Genomic DNA, 13,385 nt, shown 5'->3' with positions numbered 1-13,385 from the left:
CATATGCCATCCGTATCTGGTGATCACTCAAGCCTTTCCTCCATGAAATGGACATAACAGGAGACTTTGTAGACACTTACATTGTCTTGCTTTACTTGAATAGGTTAAAAATATTCCAGCTTCCCCAATAACCATGGCTCACTCAAAGACATAGAAAGGAACAGATATTATCTAGGATTTCATTGCCTATACTTTGCCTCCTTCCAATCTGTAGTTAAGCCGAGCTTGGTGCAATGGTGAATTGGGCCTGTAGTTTTTACACAGATATATTTTTCAATCAAGGGTATGGAGCTATTTTCTCCTAAAGGGGCCCACTGTTTGATTAATTGTTGTGAGTTTGCTGTCAACACTGATTTCCTGAACAGCTCAGTTCACCTTATAATATAGGAGATCCACAGCAAACTGTGCAATACTGGGGTCCAAACTGAGACATTGTTTGAGCAGAACATGGCATGACCATATGTTCTGATTTTTGGGTGCCCTACAGACATAGCCTACCCTACACTTATTCAAGTTAATGTGTATTTCACTGCCATCCAAATCCTTTTGCATTACAGGAGTCACAAGTTTTAGATTTATCTTCTAATCATTCATTCCTTGTGAAGCGTGTTCATGTTATCACTTGACATGGAGATGATTGATCTGCAATTATATCCTGAGGGAAGGGTAGGTTTCTATGCTAGAGGAGAGAGTGGATATTAAGTTGGAGTCCTCTCATTCAGACCTGCAATCAACCAGCCTTGTGTTGAGATACCATCAGTTCTTACAAGGTAAGCAGGCTGAGTCAGGTGTGTACTTGGACAAGAAACCTCCAAAGGAAACCTAGTAGGGCTGTCGATTAATCACAGTTAACTCATAGGATTAACTAAAAAAAAATTAAGCGTGATTAAAGGCAATTTTAATCACACTGTTAAACAATAGAATACCAACTGAAATTTATTAAATATTTTGGATGTTTTTCTACATTTTCATATATATTGTATTCTTTGTTATTGAAATCAAAGTGTATATTATTTTTATTACAAATATTAAAAATGATAAACAAAAGAAATAGTATTTTTCCATTCACCTCATACAAGTACTGTAGTGGAATCTCTTTGTCGTGAAATTGCAACTTACAAATATAGATTTTTTTTTTTACATAACTGCACTCAAAAACAAAACAATGTAAAACTTCAGAGCCTACAAGTTCACTCAGTCCTACTTCTTGTTCAGCCAATTGCTAGGACAAACAAGTTTGTTTACATTTACAGGAGACAATGCTGCCCTCTTCAAATTTATAATGTCACCAGAAAGTGAGAACAGGCATTTGCATGGCACTTTTGTTGCCGGCTTTGCAAGGTATTTACGTGCCAGATATGCTAAACATTCGTATCCCCCTTCATGCTTTGGCCACGATTCCAGAGGACATGCTTTCATGCTGATGACGCTTGTTAAAAAAATAATGTGTTAATTAAATTTGTGACTGAACTCCTTGGGGGAGAATTCTATGCCCCCTGCTCTGTTTTACCTGCATTCTGCCATATATTTCATGTTATAGCAGTTTCGGATGATGACCCAGCACATGTCGTTCATTTTAAGAACACTTTTAATGTAAATTTGACAAAATGCAAAGCAGATACCAATGTGAGATTTCTAAAGATAGCTACAGCACTCGACCTAAGGTTTAAGAATCTGAAGTGCCTTCCAAAATCTGAGAGGGACAAGGTGTGGAGCATGCTTTCACAAGTCTTAAAAGAGCAACACTCCAATGTGGAACCCGAACCACCAAAAAAGAAAATCAACCTTCTGCTGGTGGCATCTGACTCAGGTGATGACAATGAACATGCATTGATCCGCACTGCTTTCGATTGTTATTGAGCAGAACCTGTCTTCAGCATGGACGCATGTTCCCTGGAATGGCGGTTGAAGCACTAAGGGACATATGAAACTTTAGTGCATCTGGCACATATATATCTTGCGATGCCAGCTACAACCGCGCCATGAAAACGCCTGTTCTCACTTTCAGGTGAAATTGTAAACAAGAAGTGGGCAGCATTATTTCCTGAAAATGTAAACAAACTTGTTTGTCTGAGCGATTGGCTGAACAAGAAATAGGACTGAGTGGACTTGCAGGCTCTAAAATTTTATATTGTTTTGTTTTTGAATGCAGTTTTCTTTGTACATAATTCTACATTTGTAAGTTCAACTTTCATGATAAATAGATTGCACTACAGTACTTGTATTAGGTTAATTGAATTTTGTTTTTTTACAGTGCAAATATTTGTAATAAAAAATATAAAGTGAGCACTGTACATTTTGTATTCTTTGTTGTAATTGAAATCAGTATATTTGAAAATGTAGAAAATATCCAAAATATTTAAATAAATCGTATTCTATTATTATTTAACAATGTGATTAATCACAATTAATTTTTTTAATCGTTTGACAGCCCTAAAACCTAGTAACTGTAAGAGATGATGCTGATGATTCAGAAGGTGGCACTCTTCTCTCCAACTCAGTACTGAACAAATGCTCCCCACGTATTGTCTTACACACTCCGCTAAACAATTGCTTTATCTCACACTAGAAGTGGCTGCATTTCAAGGCTCAGAAATTCATAGCTTCTAAAGCCAGAAGGGAACATTATGATCATCTAGTCTGACCTGATGCATGACACAGGCCACTAAACCTAACCCAGTGATTCCTCCAGTGAAGGGAATTATTCTTCCCTGTACATAACCAAATAATGCTGGGCTCAGTAACTTGTGGATGAAGTTGATCACTTTGTACAGACTGCATATCAGTTTACATTTGTAAAGAGCTTTATGATGGGGTATGCACTAGCAAATATAAAACAGAAATATTAACAGCACTGGCTAAGTAGCTGTCTGTCTCTGGAAGAGTGTAAAGGAGGAAACATTGTTTAGAGCAACACAGGAGAACGCCTTTTGTATATACAATACGGGCCTTTCTTTCAACTTCCCCAACAACACTCGGCTTCTTTTAGTTTAGTGGTTTCTTAGATCTCCACTAATAGGGACTGAGTAGGAAGTTTGGCAAATCCCTCCCTGTCCCTGCCATCTATGTAAATAAAAGTGTGTAGGGTTTGACTAGAGCCAACTTCAGAGCAGCTCCATCTTCTGCATGCAATCATCTCCTCTCCCCATGCTGGCAGCATCTCCTGCCTGTGCTCACCTCAGTCTCTCCCTCCCCTCCTCTTCCTGCTGTGGGCTCAGTCTCTGTTCTGACACCCTTATCTGCCAGTGCTTCTCTCAGCCATTATTCTGATTTTCTCCTCTGGTTATATTGGTTTTCACCATTGTCTCTTCCCACTCCCTCTGTCAAAAGGACACCCAGCTACACGCTCCCTCCTTCCAGCTTTTCCCTCTTCCCTGCCAGAGAAACCCTCCCATTGCCTCTTATATTTCCAGCCATTTTGCTCCCCAGGACAAGAAAGAACCCTTTTATGTGCTCTATTTCCCCTTTCTGTCTGAAACTCCCACCAACCTGTTGCCTTTTCCCAGAGAAGTCAAGGCCTAGTGGGGGAGGATGGCTGTGGGGGGACAAAGACTGAGAAGGTCTTCTGATCAGTATCTGCACTTTTGGATGCCAAATTCAAACCCATCATTAGAGGTTCACCCATAGCTGGAATATATTTATTTTTATGAGGATGATGGGATTTTGGGTGTATTTGTATACACACTTTTGCAATGTAAGGCTGAGTTTTGTGTTCCTACTCCTATGTATTTTTTGCAGATTTGAGCTGAGTTTTGTATTCAAATGCACACAGTATCTCTGATGTAAAGGCGAGTTATTTTTTCTTTCAAAGTTCTCTTTAAATAAAAAATAGCTTAATTGAACAACAACAACAAAATGTTGTCGAGAAGCCACGTACTAAAAATCAGATAAAAGCCTGTTTCTTCTATGTATCACAGCGTGTGTAGGCACCCACCATCTGAAAGTCAGACCCCATTACATTTTCTTAGATTGGGAGTTTCTCAAAGTTTCTCAAACCAAGACACCCCCAAAGCAATAGCATCATGTTTACCTCTGAATACAAAGCACTTTGCAGTGTCTATCAGATGTATCTTCTTATCTAACTTTATTACATGGTTTCTAGCGAATTGCATTTTTTTAGTTCAACTAGGCCTTTGAAATTAACTATATTTTGAGACTGATCATTTAAATAAGTTTCTTTGCTAAAAAGTGACTCCAGAAACAGAATTTGGAGTTCTACATCTGTTGCCTCTCAATGATTCTAAATCAAATATACTCTATTTACAAGTAAAATCATAGTTTCTTCCTTCTCTTAATTGTCAGCCCTGAAAACTCCTTCTGGAACAAGAAATTCAAGTTGAGTAGTTTCCTTTCCACACATTATCAACAGTAGTAATGAATGGCTCTTAAGACCAAATTCTGCTAGTTGGTCTGTCCATGTAATGCCTCCATCTTCAAATTATACTCTCTCCCATACAATCCTGAGCCAACTCCCTCAGCTTAATCCTGCATCTCATCCTGTCTCTCAAACTTCTCCAATGCATATCTTCCAGTCAACAAACTTATCACCACCAAAACTGAACTCCAGATCTTCCCTTCCAAGAACCACTCCTTTCCTCCCATGCCCTCTGTCATCACTGACAGCTCCACCGTCTGCTCCCTATGCACTTGGGCCTGTAACCCAGGAGTCATCACCGACTTCTCCTTCTCTCTTTCCTGGCGCAGCCAAGTTGGGCCCAAATCCAGCCACCTCTCATCTAGGCTCGCATCCTCTCCCATCATGACCGTTGCAACCTCCTCTCTGGCCTCTCTGACACCCACATCACTCTTGGATCTAGTCAAAATAATACGTACATCTTCCTTGCATGTCAATCTGAGTTTGCCACTCCCCAATCCTTTTGAATCCCTCCACTGGCTCCCTCTACTCCAAAAACATCCAGCTCAAGTTTAATGCCTTTGATACTCCCTCCCTACTTAATCTGCCCTTGTCTCTTACGTCATCCTCTGCGGCACTCGTCTCTGCAAATAATGCAAGCCTTGACAAAGCCCCTTATCTCTCTATTTCTCCCTTAACTATCTTTATACTCTCTTCCATGCTGTTCTTTACACATGGAGTGCCCTCGTTGAACTGACCCACTGTCCTCTCCTCCTTCAAGTCTCTCTCTGCTTCTACCATGACACCAACAAGAAATTAACCTACTAATAGGAGATAACTGCAAATGCAGAGCACAAAACTGTGTAGAAAGGTGCAAGTTTATAGTCCTTTTTCAGTCATGTTATCATCTTTCCTAGGCTGGTGTCCCATCCCACCTCTCGTCTGTTCATTAGCTCCAATCCTCCAAGGGTCAGAGTTAAATCTGTGTGTTTGGATGGCACTCCTGCACAGCCAATCAGGCTTGTTTGCAGAGTAGTAGGGAGTGGGGGAAAGGAGGGAAGAGGAAGGATCCCTCTTGTCAAATCCACACAGATGTAATCTAAAATTCACAAGAATGCTCGAACACCTGTCTGGCAACTGGACTCGTGGTCTCCCGGGTTACTGTCTTATTTGAAGGAATGCTGGCAACTCAGCCCAGCCAACCATAGATACTGCCAGAGAACCTGCCCCTCCTCAGTTCAGGCCACTTCTGCACATCTGAATTTGCCATTACATTCTGGTTAAACCTAATTGAAAATGTGATTGAAAATACCACACATTTTCTAAGAGGCATTTCTACGGAACCGCACTCTGAGCTTTACTATTGGGATCTACAGTTCTTTAGCTCACTGGACCTTTACCTATCTCTGTGGATGGGGTGTGCATAAAATATCACTGATAACATTAGAGTGATGCACTATATACACTAATATAGTATTTAAGGATCAGATTGTACAAAGCTGAAGTCTGAGGTCTGCACACAACTAACACCATTGCATGCACAAAACAGATGCTTTATCCCTCAAATGGCTAGGTAGCTCACTAAATTTCCATTTTCATGTGCAATTGCAGTAGCATGCAACTGTAGGCACACTTGCCTGCGTATCTTTTGCCTCCCTTTAAAAAAAAAAATATACCTGTCCTTAGTCCACAGTAGATGCTTGTACTTGACCAAAGGCATTTAACAAATACTACTCTTAACTGTGACAGAGGCACCTTGGTGATGATACCATCTCATGCGTACAGATGCTCTCCCATTCTATCTTTACCATTCCTTAGGCTAAAAAGCCAGGGAAATCTGAAACATGCTGACATTTCCTACAAGCTATGTCATAGCTTCTGCATAGGCATGAAAAGATTTGGCCATCTAATGACCCCATTATTTGATGAAACTATCAGCCCAAGGATATCTGTTTCTGGTCAATGGCCAGAAACCTCCTTGGCTACCAATAGATCTCTAGGAACAAGGTACAAGTGACCTTCACATGAGTTCTGTGCTCCCAGCTGTATGCCTCTCAAGTTTCTAGTCTCTCCCACTGCACATGAGCCAGTGCATAAACTCTTAGTACTAAGTGGAATGTGTGTGCTGACCTCTGATAAACTGGCGGACAAAGATAAAATTATGTAGCATTTGCTCATCTATAAGCACATTATGCCACTTGTTTATTTATTCTATGAGCTACAGTTTGATTACCAGTGTGTAACATTACCCTTTTTTTTTTTTTTTGGCTAGTTGCCCTCCAAACTGTGACTGCGACTAGCAATAGAAGGAGCAATGGAAAGATCTCTGAGAATGTAAGATCTTTTACCGAATGGCGCTCTGCCAAAACTCTGGTCACCTGTCTCTACGTCACATCTCACCAAAACAGACTCAAACTGTGAGCTTTCCAGTGCCTCAGAGAAAAAATAAAAGCCCACATGATTCCTCAGGACTGTCCATTACATGCAAAGCTGCTTCAGGAACATATCAGTTATCAGACGTTTGGCAAACTAAATGACCTCGTGCGACAGCCCCGCATTTGAATACCAGCTGTATGGAAAAGCTTTTGCTTGGGCAATGTTCAGCAGGCAAAGCTGAGATTTCCCAACAGGTTTCTATGCTTTCAGACAGAAATTTTACCTTGCAGCAGCAGCACATTGGTTCTATTCTTTGCTAGAGATCATGGAAATTGCAAAACAACCAGCAAAATGTTTCTTTACATTTCTAAATGAATGCGTGTTGGCTGTAGTCCCTTCCCTTTTGTGTTTGCTGTCTGTGAACCTTCACTAGATCACGTTTTACTAGCACAAAAGTTTATAATAGGTGAATTTAAGCTTGCCTGGTGAAATACTTGCTGAAAGCAAATTTAAAATGTGCTTTCTCTGAGCAGATGCACCAGAAACCTGATTTTCTTTAACTATCTGAAGTCTTTTCTATAGTACCCATTACTAGAGCTGAGCAAAAATTTTTGGGCGAATAGTAAATTTACCAGTAACTGCATTTTGGGGGGCATCAAAACTACTAGTGAATTTAGGTCAAATCTGGCAAACAATTAAAAATTGAAATGTCTAAAAGTTTTGTTTTGACATTTTGAAATGAACTCTTTTGATATTTCATTTGAAAATCAAACATTTTGTGTAGAAAATGCCATTTCAAATCAATATTCCAAGCATTTCACTTGACCCAAACAAAATGTTGTTCCATCAAGGAAAAAAAATCCATTTCAGTTGGAAAAAAACAGAATTTCCCCCCATATTTTTCAATTCAGCCACCAAACCAAATACATTTTTTTAAACCAGCTACTTGCTTGGCTCTACCCCTTACCATGGCATCTAACTATATAGATTTTAAGAGCTATGCCTGCCCTATTAAGGAAAAGAAACAATCACAGATAAGCAAGACAGCAAATGTTTGAAATAGCAAGTGACAGAATAAATGATATTTACAAAAAGCTTTGTTTAATAGCTTCTAATAATGACTAAATCTGAGAAAATCCTGTTCTGTTTGAGATCATTCCAGAAACAGAAAAAAAGATGACATTCTTTGGAGACTTAAGCCATTCTTTGGAGACTTAAGCTTCATTGACTTTAGGCGTAATATCTAAGGACAGTCAGCTTTGTCGCTGGGTCTCAGAATATGTTGGCGCTAGTAATCACTGCTGATTTGCTGTTTGAGTAATTAACAACATGTTCAAAACCACTGAAGTCATCCAGAGAAACAACAATACTTGTGAAACAGCAATCTTGTGAAATTTACTAATATACATGACAGAAGTATGAGAAATGCTTGCGCACTTACATTTGTCATGGAAAGTACAAATGTATATCCTTATCCATAAAGAGACACCTCTATAAATTAAAGGGAAAAAAAACAGAATTTTGGATTGAATTTATTAAAAAAAAAAACAGTTCTGTAATGATCTTGGTCATTGAACTCTGACCTTTCAGCTTTTTAACTCTTTTTACCTCCTGATCTGGTCATTAAGCATAGAGCCAAATGAGTGTGTATGGGACTTCAAATGCATTAGTGGAATTCTGCCTTACTAAAAAAGATATGGAACACACATGTAATCCTGTGAAGAACTATTTGACATCACAGCTGAAAAGTCTGGAGAATCTGAAAAAGTCTGCCAGTAATGAGCATTTCAGTCCCTTGAACCTATTCTGTTAGTCTTTGCTGTCCTTTGGTGCTGTGGATCTTGGTTCTGTTCCTGGCTGGTTACCCTATGAAACATTTTGCAAACTATTCTGAAGAGAAGCTGTTATTTTACTGTCACAATAATTATATACTCAGTTTTGTGGGTCATCATCCATAATAATATTGCTGTAAGGTAATCAGCAGCATGGTCTGCAATATGGTGATTTCTGGTTTGGTATAGGACTCTCTTTGTGTTTCTTTGCCTTCTACAGCTTGCAAATTAATGCTGCTACTTAAAAACTAGTTTTGGAAAACAAATTACTCAACATCATCCCTTGTAACATTAGAACAGAACCTATGTTCTTTGAAGTCATTGTGTCAGAAAGGAAATATTTTGTCATTTCTAAGCCCAGTGTACTTCCTCAGAAAGCAAATGTGTTTCTAATTGCATCAAATTATGTACATAAAATGCTATGCCTTTTCTTCATTTGTAAATGCCTGTATACAAATATTAAGGTTTTGTGCTCCTGTGCTGCAAGTGTCCAGGCAAAATTGTTGAACATCTAACTTCTGAAGATGATACTAAAATAAATAAATAACCCAGGCTTCTATACTGTGTCTAATGTCCAGCAGCAAAAACTGAGAAACCCAGAATCACTTGTCATTTTTGAAAATCTGGGTTTTTTCTGTTTCAAGCAGGAGGAGAAAACCACAAACTTTAAATGGAGAGGTAAATTGAAAAAGCAGAACATATATAAGAGTAATGCGTAATGAACAAAGTCATTGTGGGACCCACTGATGTAAGGGAATACTGAATTTAAAAGGTCAACCCTCTTAAGCATAGCTGGCATTCATATTTTTACTACTACTGTGGCTGAGTTTCTTGGATGCACATTTTATATGGACTTTCATCACCGGAAAATATGGTCTGATGTGCAAGCAATAAAGGATTGACCAAAATCCTTTGAAATAAGGACTTATTTCAGTACTTGAACTTTTTTGTGGTAGTATAAAAGGTCTGAGCATATTATAGTATGCTTCTGAAAAGACACATTATTTATCTTGTAAGAGCTGCCCTTCTGCCTTGATGCTGTGCTGTATTACAAAGAAATTCTACTTTTAAACATGCCCTTTTAAATACAACTAATCCCCTCAACTAACCACTTTCTTCTCCACAAGAGATGCAGCATCTTACAGGCTGTGTTAGTATTTCACACTGTTTCAAACACTTCTTTGCTGAAAAATAGTAATTCAGGGGTTAACTGACAACACGACTCTGCTGCCTCTCCAGTTCAAGAACCGACTTGATCATTCTTCAGGGATTCCCTTTTGTATGAGTCATTGTTAAGATAGACAGACTCCCCACGCAAAGAGGCCAGGATAATGCCATTCCTCAGGAGATTACGACAGCTGAGGGTTAGCCCTTAAAGACAGAAGACTCAGAACTCATGCATGGGAAAACATTCAGTGGACTACAATGCGCTCAGCAGACATAAAGAAATTATTCAGACAGAAATCCCATCCTGCATTAACCAATTAAACATGCAGAATATCACGATCTTAATCACATTACATATACACCCTAGTCTAGGGATTTTACCGGAGTAGGGACTATACTACGTGGGTTCCATTCAGTAATGTAGAATTATATATAACTGCTACATTCTTTTTTTTTATGATTGTAATTTTTCACAAGGTCTATTACATTTGTAATAGCTGAAATCCTAGAGTTAACTGCTACCCAGTAGAAATGTGATCAACATTTAGATTTAAAAACAAACAACAACATCAAAAAAGTGAGTAATATATCTAGTAATCTTCATAAAGATTAGTAACTTAACGTTCTAAGTGTGTGGGGGGGGGCAGGGGAAAGGGAGAGAGAGAGTCTGACTGCACCGGTGCTCCATTTCCTGCCTTGCTTTTATTTAAAAGTATAGTTGCTAGACGATCCCATCGGGAGAATGAACAGTAATTGAAATTATTGTTTGATTTCAATTTGAAACCAAATGTACTGATTTTGCTGAAGAACAATTAGGAAAAGCCTGTCACTGAGACAATGGTGTATCATGTGCAGTTGTTTTAAACGTCATGTTACATTAGGTGATGCAGCAAATGAGGAGCCGAGCCGAGGAAATAAGTTAAGTAGACAACCTAAGTGAATGACTTCACTTTCTGAATGTAGCCATGATTTTGTCTAAGGGATTAATCATTTTACAGTGGAAAGCAGATGCTCTTCTTGCTACCTCTTATGGGATCTTGGATCTCAATGAGGTTGTGTCACTAGGAAGGCCTGCATTAGGGCTTGTAGAGACTTGGGTTCAGTCCTACGAAGTGCTGAGTGCCTCTGACTCCCATTAACTTTTATCGGTGTTCAAGGTGCTGCTCAGCACCTTGCGAGGCTGAACGATTTGAATGTACCAAACAAGATTTTCATCATACAAGTACAATAAACCTACCCAGATTACTTAAATTGGACTATGATTTAAGCCTCAGTTATACACCAGACTAGACTTTCTAGTATAAACAGATGGAATACTCACCATAGATAGCAAAGTAGCTCCTGATTCATTAGACATTTTGGGGCAGGGAAGGATTCTTCTGATGTTATCCACATGCAAAGGGAACCCATAGCATATGGATCTCCCCCTGCCCACAATCCCATGTGCCCCAGTACTCTTCCTGTGTGTTTTTCTATGTGAGGTGGAAGAACTCTATTATTTACTTCCACTTCAGCATACACATCCACATAGACATTATTTATATAAAATACGTTGTACTGTGCTCACCTGTTCATTGTTTATTTTCTTATTCATTTTTTTTAAAATCCTAAAAAATTACATTTACTTCAAAGTTATAAACACCAGAGCTACAAACAGACCAGTCAGTCACATACCTCATTTGGAACCAGAAGTATGCAATCAGGCAGCAGTAATGACAAAAAACAAAAAAACAAATACAGTATGGTACTGTGTTAAATGTAAACTACTAAAAAAATAAAGGGAAAGTTTTAAAAAAAGCAACAAGGAGTCCGGTGGCACCTTAAAGACTAACAGATTTATTTGAGCATAAGCTTTTGTGGGTAAAAACCCTACTTCTTTCCTTGTTGTTTTTGTGAATACAGACTGACAGACTAACAGCTACTCCCCGATATTTAAAAAAAAAGGTTTGAGAAGGTAAGGAAACTGCTTATGTGCTTGTTACATTTAAATTAAGATGGTTAAAAGCAGCATTTTTCTTCTGCACAGTAAAGTTTCAAAGCTGTACTAAGTCAATGTTCAGTTGTAAACTTTTGAAAGAACAACCATAACATTTTGTTCAGAGTTACGAACAACCTCCATTCCAAACGTGTTTGTAACTCTGAGGTTCTACTCTATTTTGGATCTGATTTTGAATTCCAGGAGCCTTCAAAGCTCCCCTTGACTGCAACAGGATTTTTGTTGAGTAAGAACTGCAGGATTGGGCCTTTATTTGGATCCCTGGAACTGAAGGCAAATTTTGGTTTTGGCATGTCATATTGCAAAATGGGATAGCTTTATATACCCAGGCGATGTTACCTGCAGATGACTGGATAGCTTCATATTCAGAGGTACCCTGTAAGGATGGGTTTCAGAGTGAACATCCGTGTTCATCGGATGCTTCCGATGAAGTGAGCTGTAGCTCACGAAAGCTCATGCTCAAATAAATTGGTTAGTCTCTAAGGTGCCACAAGTACTCCTTTCCTTTAAGGATGACCTTTCAAAATTTTTCCAGTGCAGTGAGAAAGTAAAGCAGAAAAAAACATGCATCAAAGAGGGCAATCTGTGAGACAGTTTCCTTCCTGTAATGAGTCCAATCTAGATTTTCATTTTTGAAATGTCATCCTAACGCATTTTCATACATGGAGGACTAAACAGAAACGAAACATAATATTTTCTTCCCAATTCACTCAGATTCTGGAACTTATGTTTTTAAGTTGTAATTCTTTCACTTTCTAAAAGATAGACAGATATTTGCATTACTGCTCAGGCACATCTGGCCAGATCCTCAGCAGGTGTGAAATCAATGTAGTTCCACTGAAGTCAAAAGTTGCCCTTTGAAGTCAATGGAGCCAATTTACCAACAGAGAATCTGAGCCATTCACGTTAATGGAGATATTCCTAGGTATAGTTTTGATTACCTAAATTATGCCAAATCAGAACCCCATTGGGAAATTTCAGACGGGCTCTTTGGGTTTCTTTGAGTGGGTCAAGTTCTGAAGGGACCACTCTGAAATAAATTCACATCTACTTTGATTTGTTAATGAGATTTGTTAAGGAGGTTCCCTGACTCAGCACAAACACATGCCTCCCCCAGACATACCATTGACAATAGTCACACAGCAGGGAAGTGTAGTCTTACTGGAACTTAATGAATGGTGAGGGTTAAACAGACAGAATGTCAAAGCCTGCACTTGAATGGCTGTGAGATGCTAAGTGCTTGAGGAGCTCAGAAGACAGCTTACAGTTCAGGGGGTTGCAGCAGGCAGCTGTGGAATGTACGGTTTGCGCCAGCACCAGGGAAACCCTTTCCAAAACAAGAATACTCCTCCTCCTTAATTATCTCCTTTCAGAGCCTGCCTTTTACTCACAGCTCCACTCTAACCATCATCTTATCAGAAATAAAATACCGTATTTTGCATTATTGTTACATGAACCACAATCCCTACAGATGCTTTAACCTGAAACTTCAAATAGGGCCTAATCCCATAAGGTACTGAGTGCCCTCAATGCCCACTGACTTGAGGGTGAGTTGGGACACTCAGATGCTAGCATATCGGTTGCAGTAATGATAAACTTGATGACTAAAAGTGTGTGGGAGAGAACCTTGGTTCTTAATGGCAAAATAAAATTGTTCCTT

The 13,385-nt window shown here is 39.0% G+C and overlaps 1 protein-coding gene across 3 annotated transcripts in view; it reads right to left on the bottom strand.

Moving 5' to 3' along the window:
• Positions 1–13,385, bottom strand: part of NFATC1 (nuclear factor of activated T cells 1) — a 147,555-nt gene that overhangs the window by 69,448 nt on the left and 64,722 nt on the right. The gene's annotated exons all lie outside the window — the stretch shown is intronic.

This window comes from Lepidochelys kempii, chromosome 2 (assembly GCF_965140285.1).
Source record: "Lepidochelys kempii isolate rLepKem1 chromosome 2, rLepKem1.hap1, whole genome shotgun sequence".
Classification (NCBI taxonomy): Eukaryota; Metazoa; Chordata; order Testudines; family Cheloniidae; genus Lepidochelys; species Lepidochelys kempii.
This window is presented reverse-complemented; position numbering and strand designations above follow the sequence as displayed.